The sequence below is a fragment of the Pogoniulus pusillus genome, chromosome 33, assembly GCF_015220805.1.
Source record: "Pogoniulus pusillus isolate bPogPus1 chromosome 33, bPogPus1.pri, whole genome shotgun sequence".
Classification (NCBI taxonomy): Eukaryota; Metazoa; Chordata; class Aves; order Piciformes; family Lybiidae; genus Pogoniulus; species Pogoniulus pusillus.
The window spans coordinates 2,256,503-2,270,834 of NC_087296.1; the positions used below are offsets into that span (position 1 = coordinate 2,256,503).

Here is a 14,332-nt window from a genome sequence, read left to right on the forward strand (position 1 = left end):
GTACAGAGAGGGGCTAACATTTGCTCCTCATGTACAGAGAGGGGCTGACATTTGTGCCTCATGTACAGAGAGGGGCTAACATTTGCTCCTCATGTACAGAGAGGGGCTGACATTTGTGCCTCATGTACAGAGAGGGGCTAACATTTGCTCCTCATGTACAGAGAGGGGCTAACATTTGTGCCTCGTGTACAGAGAGGGGCTGACATTTGCTCCTCATGTGGAGAGAGGGAAGGATAAGAGGAAATCAGCAAAGACTTCAGGTTTAGAGCAGTAAAAATGTTTTAATGGAGAGTAATGAGGCACTTCAGCAGGCTTCTGGAGGATGTGATGGACCATTCTTCACTGGCTTTAAGAGCAGATTAGACAAGCATATGGCAGTTCTCCATGATCCAGCTCCTGTGTGCAGTGGATTGAACAAAATGCCTTGAACTCTGGAGATTCTTCCTGACAACACATGTCTGTGATGCCTCCTTCTTCCTGTTCCCCTGAAATGTCATAGAATCATAGAATCACAGAATCAAGCAGGTTGGAAGAGACCTCCAAGCTCAGGTTGTCCAACCTAGCACCCAGCCCTAGACAATCAACCAGACCATGGCACTAAGTGCCTCATTCAGGCTTGTCTTGAACACCTCCAGGGATGGCAACTCCACCACCTCCCTGGGCAGCCCATTCCAGTGCCAATCACTCTCTCTGTGAAGAATTTCCTCCTAACATCCAGCCCATACCTCTCCCAGCACAACTTGAGACTGTGTGCCCTTGTTCTGTTGCTGGTCCTTTCAAAACATCACACAGTGATCACACCTCTTTGAAAGAGGGCAGCAGTGCCAGGGAATTCTGCCCAAGCACCTCCTAATGAGCCAGTCCAAGCATTCCTTCCTTTGCAGGACACCAGCAAGAAGCCTTTCAGTGCTTCACACTCACCTACCCTCCCTACAATAGCCTTTTTTTTCTCCTCAAGAAAGGACTTTAATCAAATATCCTTAACAAAAGATCTGAGGAGTAAAATGAATATATTTAAATAGAGCAAAAGCAGGCCCAGTTAAGTGCCTAAAGAACTGGAGGTTCAAAGTGGCTGCAATAAGAGGTTGAGCAAAAATTAATCTTACCATGTGCATTGTGTAACACTCCAGAGCTACTCTTTTGTTTCTTTGCCTCTTATTTTATTTGGGGGGGGGGGGGGGGGGGGGGGGGGGGGGGGGGCTGTGGTACTTTAATTTTCAGTTAGTCACTGGCTTACATCTTATCTCACACCATAATGGCAGAAATTAATGGGATAAAAGTACTCCATTCAAAGACAAATTATCATTTCCCTGATCTACTTGGCTGAGTGCAAATTCCCTCTGCTCCCATTAGAAGCTTTAGAGCAGCAGAAAAGCACCAGTTAACTAAAATTGTGTTGCTTTTCTTAGCCCATAAAACTTTCATTTATTCTGTCTGCAATACCTTGGTGTAAATACAGTCATTTGGAAGCCTTTCAGGAGGCTGGGATACCTATTTTGGCGTTGTTGCCTATCTGGATTCCTTCCGTGGCACTTTAATTTTGTGGTTCAGTGAGCAAAACCAAGAGTTCTCCTGAAGGGGTTTGTGCTTAAAACAGCCAGGGGTGTGCTGCCTGCTGAAACAGTCCATCTCCTGCCTTCAGCAGAGTGGCCACTGGCTCTGGGAGCTGCAGCTCTCCTGCAAGCTGTGTCACTGCTTAGCAGCAGCTTCTTCCAGGCTAACAGCAAGCCACAGAAAGCAGCTAGATGAGGAAAAGGGGTTTCAGGAGAAGGGACAAGAAGTGTGATGCCTGCTGGGATACTTGGAGAGGAGTCATAGAATCACAGCACTGTGCAGGTTGGCAAAGCCCCTCAGGGTCACCAAGTCCAGCCTAGAACCCTACTCTACAACATTCACCCTAAACCATAGCCCTAAACACCACACCAAAGTGAGATGCACTGAGCTCTCCTCACAATGCCACAGACTGGTAGGGGCTGGAAGGGACCTCTGGAGAGCACTGAGTCCAACCACCCTGCTAAACCATCCCCTCAGCCCTGGGGTCTGCAAGAACATTTCCTCTACCCTTATCACAGAAGCATGCAGGCTGGCAGAGCCCCTCAGCATCACCAAGTCCAACCTAAACCCTACTCACAAAGATTCACCTTAAACCATAGCCCCAAGCACCACATCCAAACCACCCTGAAACACAGCCAGCCTGGGTGACTCCAGAACCTCCCTGGGCAGCTCATTCCAGTCCCTGACTACTCTCTCCATGATCAGAATTCATAGAATCACACTACTGTCAGGGTTGGAAGGGACCTCAAGGATCATCTAGATCCAATTCCCCTGCCATGGGCAGGGACACTTGCCACAGATTGCCCAAAGCTTCATCCAGCCTGGCCTTAAGTACCTCCATGGATGAGGCTTCCACCACTTCTCTGGGCAATCTGCTCCAGTGTTTCACCACCCTTGTGGTGAAGAACTTCTTCCTAACATGTAATCTAAATCTCCCATCCATTAGCTTGGATCCATTCCCTCCAGTCCCATCATTACCTGACATCCTAAAAAGTCCCTTAGCAGCTTTCTTGTAGACCCTCAACCACCTCCCTGAGTGACCCACTCCAGCCTCTCACTACTCTCATGCTCAACAACTTCCTCCTCACCTCCAGCCTCATTCTCCCCACCTCCAGCTTTGCTCCATTCCCCCCAGTCCTGGCACTCCCTCACAGCCTCAAAAGTCCCTCCCCAGATTTTTTGTAGGCTCCCTTCAGATGCTGGAAGGCCACAAGAAGGTCACCTGGGAGCCTCCTCTTCTCCAGCCTGCACAGCCCCAACTCTTTCAGTCTGTGCTCACAGCAGAGCTGCTGCAGCCTCTGAGCATCCTCTTGGCTCTGCTCTGGACACCTTCCAGAGAAGTCAAACAAACACAGAGAGGATTTCAGCTGTTTGAGGCTGATGCTCCTCTAAAGTGAGCAGATCATTTTTGCATAGTGCTTAAGCTTGAAGTTAAAGCTCAGGATTTCTCTGGAAGGAACAGAATTCAATTTAACTATAATTTCCCAACCCCAGGGATTGCAACTCTTTCTGCTGCTTTGGAGAGGAAAAGAAGAGAAAGGAAAAACAAAAGTTCCTGACACAAACACTGTCTCAGCTATCACAAGCCCAGCAGCAAAACAAAGAAACCCGTTGGAATGAAACCATTTGCAATGGAGCTCTTCTGTTTCTCCTCTACAAGTGGAATGAAAGCAAGCCTACAATTACCTTGCTTTAATTCATACAGCATCCCTAAAACCATAAGCACAAACACATTTTTCAACAGCCAGATGACCTTTTGCTGAAACCCTGAGGAACTTTTAAGGACACAGAGCAGTAAATGTGGGGCAAGGTGATGAAAGCTTATTTCTGTCCATGGTAAGTGGGACATGTCCAGTCTTACCTGTGTAATCATCTTCTCTCTCCCTGCTCTGGATAGAAGCAGATCAGAACCAAGAGACCACTGAATCATAGAATCAGAGAATCAAGCAGGTTGGAAGAGACCTCCAAGCTCAGCCAGTCCAACCTAGCACCCAGCCCTACACAATCAACCAGACCATGGCACTAAGTGCCCCAGCCAGGCTTGGCTTCAACACCTCCAGGCATGGTGACTCCACCACCTCCCAGGGCAGTCCATTCCAATGCCAATCACTCTCTCTGTGAAAAACCTCCTCCTAGCATCCAGCCTAGACCTCCCCTGACACAACTGCACACATGCTAAGGAAATGGTTTGGGGCTGCTCTTCACTCAAGCAGCCTTTCCCAAAAAGTCATATCAAAAAAACAAGATAATATTCAACTTCATTTCCAAAAATAACAGAATTCAGTCTTTATAAACTATTAATCAAGTCTGATTTAATGGGATCATTATATCTGGCATTATGCATGTGCTAATAGCATCTAATGCACAGATGCTTTTTTTTTTTTTTGACTGTTGAATGAATAATGATCTGGGATTCAGGTTTCCTTAATGGTCCCTTAATATCAACCACTTGGGCTAGAGCTGCAAATAAAAATACATGGCATTTTATTTGATACCAGCAGCATGGCAAATGTGCACATTTGTAATCAAGGTAAAATTTGACAATGTAGGCTTTAATGACTTCTGCTGAAGAGGGGATGATTATGAGGAGCATTGCTCCCAGCATACGGAGATGGAGTGCTGTCAGAGCCAAAGAGTGATGGCAGAACAAGCCAAATATTGGTAAGATAGTGAGAATTTACAGAGCAAAAAGGAATTGCTTCTGTCTGAAAAGAAATTGCTTCTTAGAAACTGAGCAAAAGCAGGCAGGGAAGCAAGGACAGGATCACAAATTCATGGAGCACAGTGGGGAGAGAAGAAAACAAACCCAAATGGCAGAAGAAAACCACAACCAGCAACAAAAAAAACCACAAGTAGCAACAAAAAAACACAACTAGCAACAAAAAAGTACAACCAGCAATAAAAAACACAACCAGCAACAAAAAACACACAACCAGCAACAAAAAAAAACACAATCAGCAACAAAAAACCACAATCAGCAACAACAAAAAACACAATCAGCAAAAAAAAACCCCACAACCAGTGACAAAAAACCACAACCAGCAAAAAAACCCACAACCAGCAACAAATAAAACACAATCAACAAGAAAATAAACCCACAACAAGCAGCAAAAAAGCACAACCAGCAACAAAAAACACAACCAGAAACAAAAAACCAACCACAACCAGCAAGAAAAAAACAAAACCAGCAACAAAAAACACAACCAGCAACAAATAAAACACAATCAGCAAGAGAAACTCCCAATGAGCAGCAAAAAAACCCCCACAACCAGCAACAAAACAACCACAATCAGCAATAAAAAAACCAAAACCAGCAACAAAAAACCACAACCAGCAACAAAAAACACAACCAGCACCAAATAAAACACAATCAGCAAAAGAAACCCACAATGAACAGCTAAAAAAAGCAACAAAAAAACCAAAACCAGCAACAAAATAACACAATCAGCAACCAAAAATGCAACCAGCAACTAAATAACATAACCAGAAACAAAATACCACAACCAGCAACAAAATAGCACAACCAGAAACAAAATAACACAACCAGCAACAAAAAAAAACCCACAACCAGCAACAAAATACCACAAGCAGCAACAAATAAAACACAATGAGCAACAAAACAAAAAAGCACCAAATCCAAAGCACAAAAAGGCTTCAGAGAGCTGCAGAGGGTTTGTGTAGTGATGCTACTGATCCATCAAGTTAGCATAAGGCTGCACAATTCCTATCTGTGGCATTTTATCTGGCATCTATGGAATGCAAGTTTTGCACTGTTATATTTTTTGTGCTCTGGAGGAGATGATGTGGGAAAAAAGAGCCAAACCCAGGAGTGGAAATGGACACTGTAGTGCCATCAGAAATCAGATTTCAGCTTGCCCAGGCATAAAAATGAGCCTGACTGTAGCTAGGCAAGAATGAATGAGACATTTGTGAGTGAGTCAAGACTCGGTTCAGCTTCTCTGTGCCCAAACTAAAGCACAAGTCCCTGAGAATTTGCTCTTAGCAGAAGCAGCTAAGTTAATGTAGGTGTCATTACCTGCACTACAACCCTGAGTTGTGATCAGGCACTGGCATGAGCTGCCCAGGGAGGTGGTGGTCACCCAGCCTGGATGTGTTTAGAGGTGGTTTGGATGTGGTGCTTAGGGCTGTGGTTTAAGGTGAATCTTGTAGAGCAGGGTTCTAGGTTGGGCTTGGTGATCCTGTGGGGCTTTGCCAGCCTGCATGGTTCTGTGATTCTCTCTGTGTGTTATTGTGTACAGGCAATGGCTCCTGATAGCTGCACTGGTTCTATAGACCCATAGACTCACAGAGGCACAGAATGGTTTGAGTTGGAAGGATGATCCAGTTGCCAGTAGCCTGCCATGGGCAGGAACACCTTCCATTAGACCAGGCTGCTCAGAGCCCCATCCAACCTAGCCTTGAACACTTCCAGAAATAGGGAACCCAAAACTTCTCTGGGCAACCTGTACTCATGCCTCATTTTCCTCACAGCAAAGGGTTTCTTCCTAAAATCAAATCTAAGCTTGCCTTCTTTCAGGTTAAACTCAGTGACAGCTGGACTTTGGAGGAGCAAAGCACGAGTACAAATTAAACCTATCACACTTAGCTTGTTAAAGCAGAAATGAGTCAGATTGGGGAGGTTAAGGTTGCACTCTGGAAATGAACTCCAGAAAGTTAAGTGGTGTTCTTATCTCGGGCGTTGAGTTCTCACACACACAACAGCATTGAAAGGACTATCTCCAGCAAATGAGCTTTGGTGTTAATTAATTTTGGCAGTCTGGAAGACTGTTCAGTCTGGCTGCTGTTAAATTTATGGATCATTAGTCTCTTATCTTTTCATTATGGTCTCCTGAGAGGAGTCATCATAAAGTTAAATGAACACAGGAGGAAATTATTCCAAGCTTCCTCTCCCTTTCACCCTACCTCCCTCACTGGGTGAGGCAGGGTACCAGCACATCCACCCCAGGCAGCAAACTGCAGATATCTTCTGTGATTTCAAGTCTCTAAGGAACTGATTTATTTGTTTGGTGACTTTTTAAGTGCAGTGATTAATGAGAGGGATGTACTGCAACCAGCAACAGAACAAGAGGACACAGTATCAGGTTGTGCCAGGAGAGGACTAGGCTGGATGTTAGGAGGAAGTTGTTGGCAGAGAGAGTGATTGGCATTGGAATGGGCTGTCCCTGAAGGTGGTCAAGCCAAGCCTGGCTGGGGCACTTAGTGCCATGGGTTAGTTAATTAGAGAGTTAGGTGCTAGGTTGGACTTGATGATCCTAGAGGTCTTTTCCAAGCTGGTTAATTCAGTGATACCTGGGCTGAGCCACATTCAGGAGAACACTAAGTGAGTTTGGGCAGTTTCTGAACTAGTCCAGGGGTGGACTTCTCCAGAACATTTAGAGCAGACTCCTCTGGAGTCACTATCCCTGGCAGTGTTCAAGCAAAGCCTGGATGAGGCACTTAGTGCCATGGGCTGGTTGATTGGACAGGGCTGGGTGCTAGGTTGGACTAGAGGAGCTTGGAGGTCTCTTCCAACATGGCTGATCCTATGATCCTATGATAATGGTGGAACTTGGTGATTTTAAATGTCTTTCCCAGCTGAATCCATTCCATGATTTGAGGATAAAATAACATCCCTGCAGCAGGAGGACCAAGCCCACATTAAAGTTTGTCTGCCACTGCTTACAGAAAAAAACAAAACAAAACCAAAACAGAACAAAACAAAACAAAACAAAAAGGCACATGTTTGCAAGTGAAAACCAAAATGAATTATTTGTTCTACTCCAGGAAATTAAAATTGACATTATGACAATTGACCTCAGTGCCACAGCTAAAGCTCTTGTGCACACAAAAGGTTTGTGCCTGGAAATAGATGTTCCATCCTTTAGCCCTGAGCTGCTTTTGATGCCTAACCGAAAGACCATTCAGCACTTGGGAGAAGGGCACTGGGTATGCCAGTAAGAAAATAATCACCAAAATCCCATTTCTTGTAAATCATCCTGCCAGAACATAAAAGTCTAGGCAAGAGTGATCATTTGTAGACTAAAATCAGCCCACAGCACCTCTGGTGAATGCTGCAATGCACAACTTCCACTCGCCCTGGGGAGAGAAGGAGCTTTGGAAATGCTCTGCTCAATTTTCCTTGCAATCACATTGTGACTTAGCAGACTCTTCAGCTGCATTCATCATAACTCCATTCCAGGGGTTGGTTGGTTTGGGTTTTTTTGTTTCTGTGTCTTGCTTGCTTTCAGATACAGTGAAAGTATCTAAGAACAGGGGAAGAGAAAAGGAAGTGTTTCGTGCACGCGAGATTGAGTGACCTGAATGGTTTATCTCCTGCAGACAGTCACCTCCTTGGTGTGAGGTAGAGCTCACTACCATGAAAGGATACAAAGTGCAGCTGCTTGCAATAAGGAGAAGAAAGCAATTAAGTGTTCACAAATGTAATTGGAAAGGTTTGTGGGGCACAAAAGAGATTTATAGTGAGGATCAAACCAAACAGCCACGCTGGACTGTCGGGAGGCAGCTGTGGGATTTTCCAGCCTGTGGGGGTTTTTTGACCTGTTTATCAGATGGGATGGGAGAAAATTCAATTTCCCTCTGTGTCCCAGAGATTTCATCACTGAGATCAGCAGGAGCCACACAGCTCCTGATAAGCTGGCCAGCCACTTTCATAGAATCATAGAATCATAGACTCAACCAGGTTGGAAGAGATCTCCAAGCTCAGCCAGTCCAACCTAGCACCCAGCCCTAGCCAAGCAACCAGACCATGGCACTAAGTGCCCCAGCCAGGCTTGGCTTCAACACCTCCAGGGACAGCAAGTCCACCACCTCCCTGGGCAGTCCATTCCAATGCCAATCACTCTCTCTGACAACAACTTCCTCCTAACATCCAGCCTAGACCTCCCCCAGCACAGCTTGAGGCTGTGTCCCCTTCTTCTGTTGCTGCACAACCTCCCTTCAGGTAGTTGCAGACAGCAATGAGGTCACCTCTGAGCCTCCTCTTCTGCAGGCTGCACACCCCCAGCTCCCTCAGCCTCTCCTTATAGAGCTTGTGTTCCAGACCCCTCACCAGCTTTGTCGCCCTTCTCTCAACACCTTCCAGCACCTCAACATCTCTCTTGAATTGAGGAGCCCAGAACTGGACACAGCACTCAAGGTGTGACCTGAGCAGTGCTGAGCACAGGGGCAGAAGAACCTCCCTCATCCTACTGGCCACAGTGTTCCTGATGCAGGCCAGGATGCGATTGGCTCTCTTGGCCACCTGGGCACACTGCTGGCTCATCTTTAGCCTACTTTCTGTCAGTACCCCCAGGCCCCTTTCTTCCTGGCTGCTTTCCAGCCACTTTCCTGTTCATTTGGTGAAGCTTGTGGCAAGCTACTGCAATCAGAAGTCACCACTAAAAGCCAAACTCAGCAGTCACTTTAGCCAGCCATCAGCAGAGTCAGCAGCGAGTGTACTAAGTGACTGCATCATGTCTGAAATCTGCCACTGTGGTTTTAGTAGTGCTCTTGAAGGGAACCAATGTGATACTATGTAAAATCAATAATGGCAGAATCAATTACTCCTCTGGCTGGATGTCACACTTGATTGTTTAAAGACACTGACCATTGCTTATTCAATGGTAGCCGTGGTTAGCGGCGCGCGTGATGTGCAGATAAAGGCAGTACCTGCTGGCCTTCTGCTGTAAGGAGAAAGCTAGAAAAAGAAGAACTAGAATATGATGCTGATCTCTCACTGTTTTTATGCCTAAGGAGCCTTACTAATGTCATTTATTTCTGGCTTCCTCCATAGAACCAAAGACAGAAAGAGAGCCCAGGCATGCGGAGGTCTGCAAAGAGGCATGGGCAGTGCCTTCCTTCACCGTGCAGCAATTCTTTCCAGGCTTTGGAGCTGCTTAATTCTGCTTTTGCACTTTTGATATAAAAGAAGAAGCAAAGATTTTCCAGATTCTTAAGGCAGATCACTGGCAAAATTCCCTCTTGTGCCATGACTGAAGCTTGAACTCTGATTTACTTGGACGAGCAAGAGTTGATTTGCCACTGGAATGGGCTGCCCAGGGACATGGTGGAGTTGCCGTCCCTGGAGGTGTTCAAGCAAAGCCTGGATGAGGCACTTAGTGCCATGGTCTGGTTGATTGGACAGGGCTGGGTGATAAATTGGACTGGATGAACTTGGAGGTCTCTTCCAACCTGGTTGATTCTATGAGTTAAACTGATGACTGATGATGCAGCAGCTGGGGATGACACTGCCTGTGACCTGGACATTGGCTACCATATACTTAGGTAGTTCAGTGCCTCAAGTCCACCCTTCCAGTTTAAACTGCCTTCTACAATAGCCCACGCCAAGACACTACCCCAAAATGACAGGGCAACAGCATTCAGGCTAGCAGCAATGGACATCTCACATCAACAACTAAATTAGTTGAGATACCAAATAAACAAAACTTGAGTTCTATTTTATTCAGACTGAGCTGATCAAAACCAGGAGCTGGTTTAAAAGACCTTTATGGATGAGAGATATAGGCCTGCTGGTGGTCTACTGATTCTTGGTACCCCACTTCTTTAGCTCCACTTTAGCCCTTAGCTCATCAGTGTTTGTAAGCATTGTAAGTATAATGCCAGGCTCTCAACAGGAAAAGTCTTGCTGTATTGAGTCTCCCAGAAAACCACAAAGCAGCACAGATCTGAATTCAGAAGAGGAGACAATCCTTAGGATCCAAGGGATCTTTGTAGATAAGAAAGCCATGTGTCTGCCTCCAGCTGCAGACACCTGAGAGGAGGAGGTAGCTTTTCTCCTTTCATGAGCTGGCAACTGGTTTCTTTAGTTGCTGCTCACTTCACCTCACTTAGGTGCAAGATTCACCCAAAAGCAAGAAGTATAAAGGGACATAAATCATCTACTCCAAATGTCTATCGCTCTTCACTCCCCAAGGCTCTCACTGGGCCCTTGTTTTAGATGGGGGATGATGAAAGACTCCAATATCTCCTTATTCTTCTAGCACAAAGACTGATGACATTTTTGTTTTGGAGACATCAGGCAAGAGAAGGAATAGAAGGAAATACACTTGGGTACATTTCAAACAGACCTCTAGCTGGTTCCCAGCTCCGTGAAGGATGAACAATGGTCCAGCAGCATTTGCAGCTGAAGATATGGACAAAATCTCCTGCTCCAATCACTCCTCTGAATGAATAAGTGGACTGGGAGGCACTTCTGCCTGATTAACATCTACTTCTTTCACAAAGGCTTCTCGATTTATTGTCCTATATTTAAGTTTTAATTAATGCAGACATCTGATGCAGAAACTCTACCACCTAACAGACACGAGCAAGCCTAAGATCATTCTGCCTAAGTTATTCTGTCTGCCAACTCTCTTTTGCAACTATTTCTCCTGGTGTCCAACCTAACCCTCTCCTGGTGCAACTTGAGGCCATCTCCCCTTGTCCTACCACTTGCTATGTAGAAGACCAGCACTCACCTTGCTGCAGCCTCTTGAGAGCAAGGTGGTCTCCCCCCAGCCTCTTCTGCCAGATAAACTCCAGTTCACTCAGCCTCTCACATGGATTTTGCTCTAGATCCCTTCAACATCTTCTTGAGGCATGCTCCATCACCTTGATATGTTTCTTGTACTTGGAGGCCCTAAATGATCCTGATCTTTGTCAGAGAAGGACATCAAGTTAGTCCTGCAGTGGTGCTGATGGCTTGTGCTGGGTTAAGAGATGGACTCAGCCTTAAAGGGTCTGCTCCAGTCTGAACAATTCTGTGGTTCTGTAATTACCTTTTCCTTCCACAAAAGCATTCTGGACAAGACCTGTGCAGTCATACCCATTCCAAGCACACACATCCCTGCAGCTCTGGAGCCCAGAGAGGTGGATTCCAGGCTCAGACAAGTGGGATGTCTGGTTTAATGTGGGAGAAACATGCTGCATCCCAGAATGGGCCACATTCCTCCTAGCTGGGCCCATGGAACACTGCCATAGCCCTCCAGCACTGAATCCTAGAATCAGGCAGGGTTGGAAGGGACCACAAGGATTATCTAGTTCCAACCCCCCTGCCACAGGCAGGGACACCCTACCCTAGATCAGGTGTGGCTGCAAGACCATGTATTGCCTTTGTCACACATGGAGGATGACTTAGCAGTGCTTAAAACAAATCACTTTGCTCTAAGTGAGCTACTTGGCCACTCCAGCACTGCCACTTTATCCACTTTGAACAGCTCCCCAAGGCTTAGCAATGCCCAGTGGATTTACATCCAATCTTCCACAGAGGAAAATATTTACTCACCCTGGTGTTACATAAAGATGTAGATGCTCCAGAAGCCTCCTGTTATTTCCCAAGCTATTTATCACACAGCTACATTCATCTTTCTCCTATGAATGCATACAAGAAAGCTCTTAGGCAACAAATTCAGAGGGAAAAAGCCTGCTTGAGATGTTGGTTGAGATACTCATTCAGGTACACCAAATCTAGCATGTTGTCTCCAAGCTGGTCAGACCTCATTGCTCTCTACAGCTCACACAGAGCCACAGGCCTATGCAGGTGGGCAAAGCCCCTCAGGAGCACCAAGTCCAGTCTAGAGCTCTACTCACAAAGATTCACCTCAAACCATAGCCCCAAGCACCACATTCAAACCTCCCTGAAACACATCCAGGCTGGGTGACTCCAGCACCTCCCTGGGCAGCTCATTCCAGTCCCTGACCACTCTCTCCAGGAAAAACTTTCTCCTAATGTCCAATCCAAACCTGCCCAGCCTCAGCTTGAGGCCATTCCCCCTTGTTCTGTCTCTATGTATCTGTGAGCAGAGTCCAGCAGCAGCCTCTCCAGAATGTCCTTTCAGGGAGCTGTAGACAGCAATGAGGTCTGCCCTCAGCCTCCTCTTACTCAAACTAAACAACTAAACTTAGAACAGAACTAATTGCAGCCTGGATACAAGCCCTGCAAAGCCCAAGATTTTCATGGTCTGGTTGATTGGCCAGGGCTGGGTGCTAGGTTGGACTGGCTGAGCTTGGAGGTCTCTTCCAACCTGCTTGATTCTATGATGCTGTGATTTTAAAATACAGAACACATCTTTGACATTCTGGAGGAAAGCCATCAGCATTTTAACTAGTGTAAGTGCTTAGATGGTCCAAGATGATAACTGAACACACACCCCACTGGAGCCTTTATTACAAGAAGGATGTGGAGATGCTGGAGTGTGTCCAGAGCAGGGCCAGGAGGATGCTCAGAGGCTGCAGCAGCTCTGCTGTGAGCACAGCCTGAAAGAGTTGGGGCTGTTGAGTCTGGAGCAGAGGAGGCTCCCAGGTGACCTTCTTGTGGCCTGCCAGCATCTGAAGGGGGCTACAAAAAAGCTGGGGAGGGACTTTTGAGGCTGTCAGGGAGTGCCAGGAGTGGGGGGAATGGAGCAAAGCTGGAGGTGGGGAGAGTGAGGCTGGAGGTGAGGAGGAAGTTGTTGAGCATGAGAGTGGTGAGAGGCTGGAATGGGTTGCCCAGGGAGGTGGTTGAGGCCCCATGGCTGGAGGTGTTTGAGGCCAGGCTGGCTGAGGCTGTGTGCAGCCTGCTCTAGGGTAGGGTGTCCCTGGGCATGGCAGGGGGGTTGGAACTGGATCACAGAACAGAATCATAGAGTCAGTCAGGGTTGAAAGGGACCACAAGGATCATCTAGGAGGGTTGGGCTGGATGACCTTTGGAGGTCCCACCCTGCCCAGCCCATGCCATGATTCTATGGAATGTTTTTATGAGTTCTGCCCTGTTAGATAAAGTACAACTTTGTCCTTGTGCTTTTCCCTCCCACCTCTCCTTTTCCCTTCAGATTATTACAGGGCAGTTTGATTTTTTCCCCCCCATAATCTCTGGCTGAAACATAAATGTAGAGGTTTAGATTTCAGAAGCCCTCTTAGTGCAGGCTTTTTGAGCTTCAGCTTCAGTATTTTCCTGTTACTCATTGTGTAACTGTGGTAGGCACTAAATGGCTTCTCTCACATCGAAATGTAAGAGGTAGGCTTCAAAAAAGAAGATAGAGAATGACACAAAGAAAAACCACAGCAAAAATAAAGGCAAACAGAAGTGACAAGCTCACTTTTTTTCCCCCCCTTGAAGCCAAATGTGAAAGCACAGCAAGCAAAGCTTAATAACATTCCAGTGACTGTGCTGATTAGAATAAGAGGATTTTTATTTGCACTTGAGGCACTGCCCCTTCTCAGCTCCTTTTGCAAGTTATGCATAGAAAAGCCATTTTTTGCAAGGAAAAAAAAAAAGAAAGAAATGGAATTTCAGCCTGCCATGGCAATGGCAAGCTTGCTTTTTGTTGTGGTGGTGGTGGTTGTTGTTGTGCATGACAATTGCTGGTAAGTGCAGAACATACAGAGGAAAAATAAGGCAAAACAACAAAACTAAACCATGGGATCAATCTTCTATGGCAGCAAGCACAAGGCTGAGCTCTGCATGTAGGGCAGTGAGACTCCTATGAGGATGTCCCTGCTTACTGCAAGGGAGTTGGGTTGGAGGGGCTTTGGAGGTCCCTTCCAACTCAGATCATTCTGGATGTTAGGAGGAAGTTCTTCACAGAGAGTGATTGGCATCGGAATGGGCTGCCCAGGGAGGTGGTGGAGTTGCTGTCCCTGGAGGTGGTCAAGACAAGACTGGATGAGCACTTGGTGCCACGGTCTGGTTGACTGGATAGGGCTGGGGGATAGGTTGGACTGGATGAGCTTGGAGGTCTCTTCCAACCTGCTTGATTCTGTGATTCTATACAAATCTGTCCATATCCATAAGAGACTTTCA

The 14,332-nt window shown here is 46.4% G+C and overlaps 1 long non-coding RNA gene across 1 annotated transcript; it reads right to left on the bottom strand.

Moving 5' to 3' along the window:
* Positions 1-261: 261 nt before the first annotated feature.
* LOC135189695 (uncharacterized) lies at positions 262-11,917 on the bottom strand. The gene is made up of 3 exons (XR_010308232.1): positions 11,837-11,917; positions 11,031-11,206; positions 262-485 (listed from the first exon to the last, which is right to left on the bottom strand). It is a non-coding gene; the product is annotated as an uncharacterized LOC135189695 (long non-coding RNA).
* Positions 11,918-14,332: the final 2,415 nt, after the last annotated feature.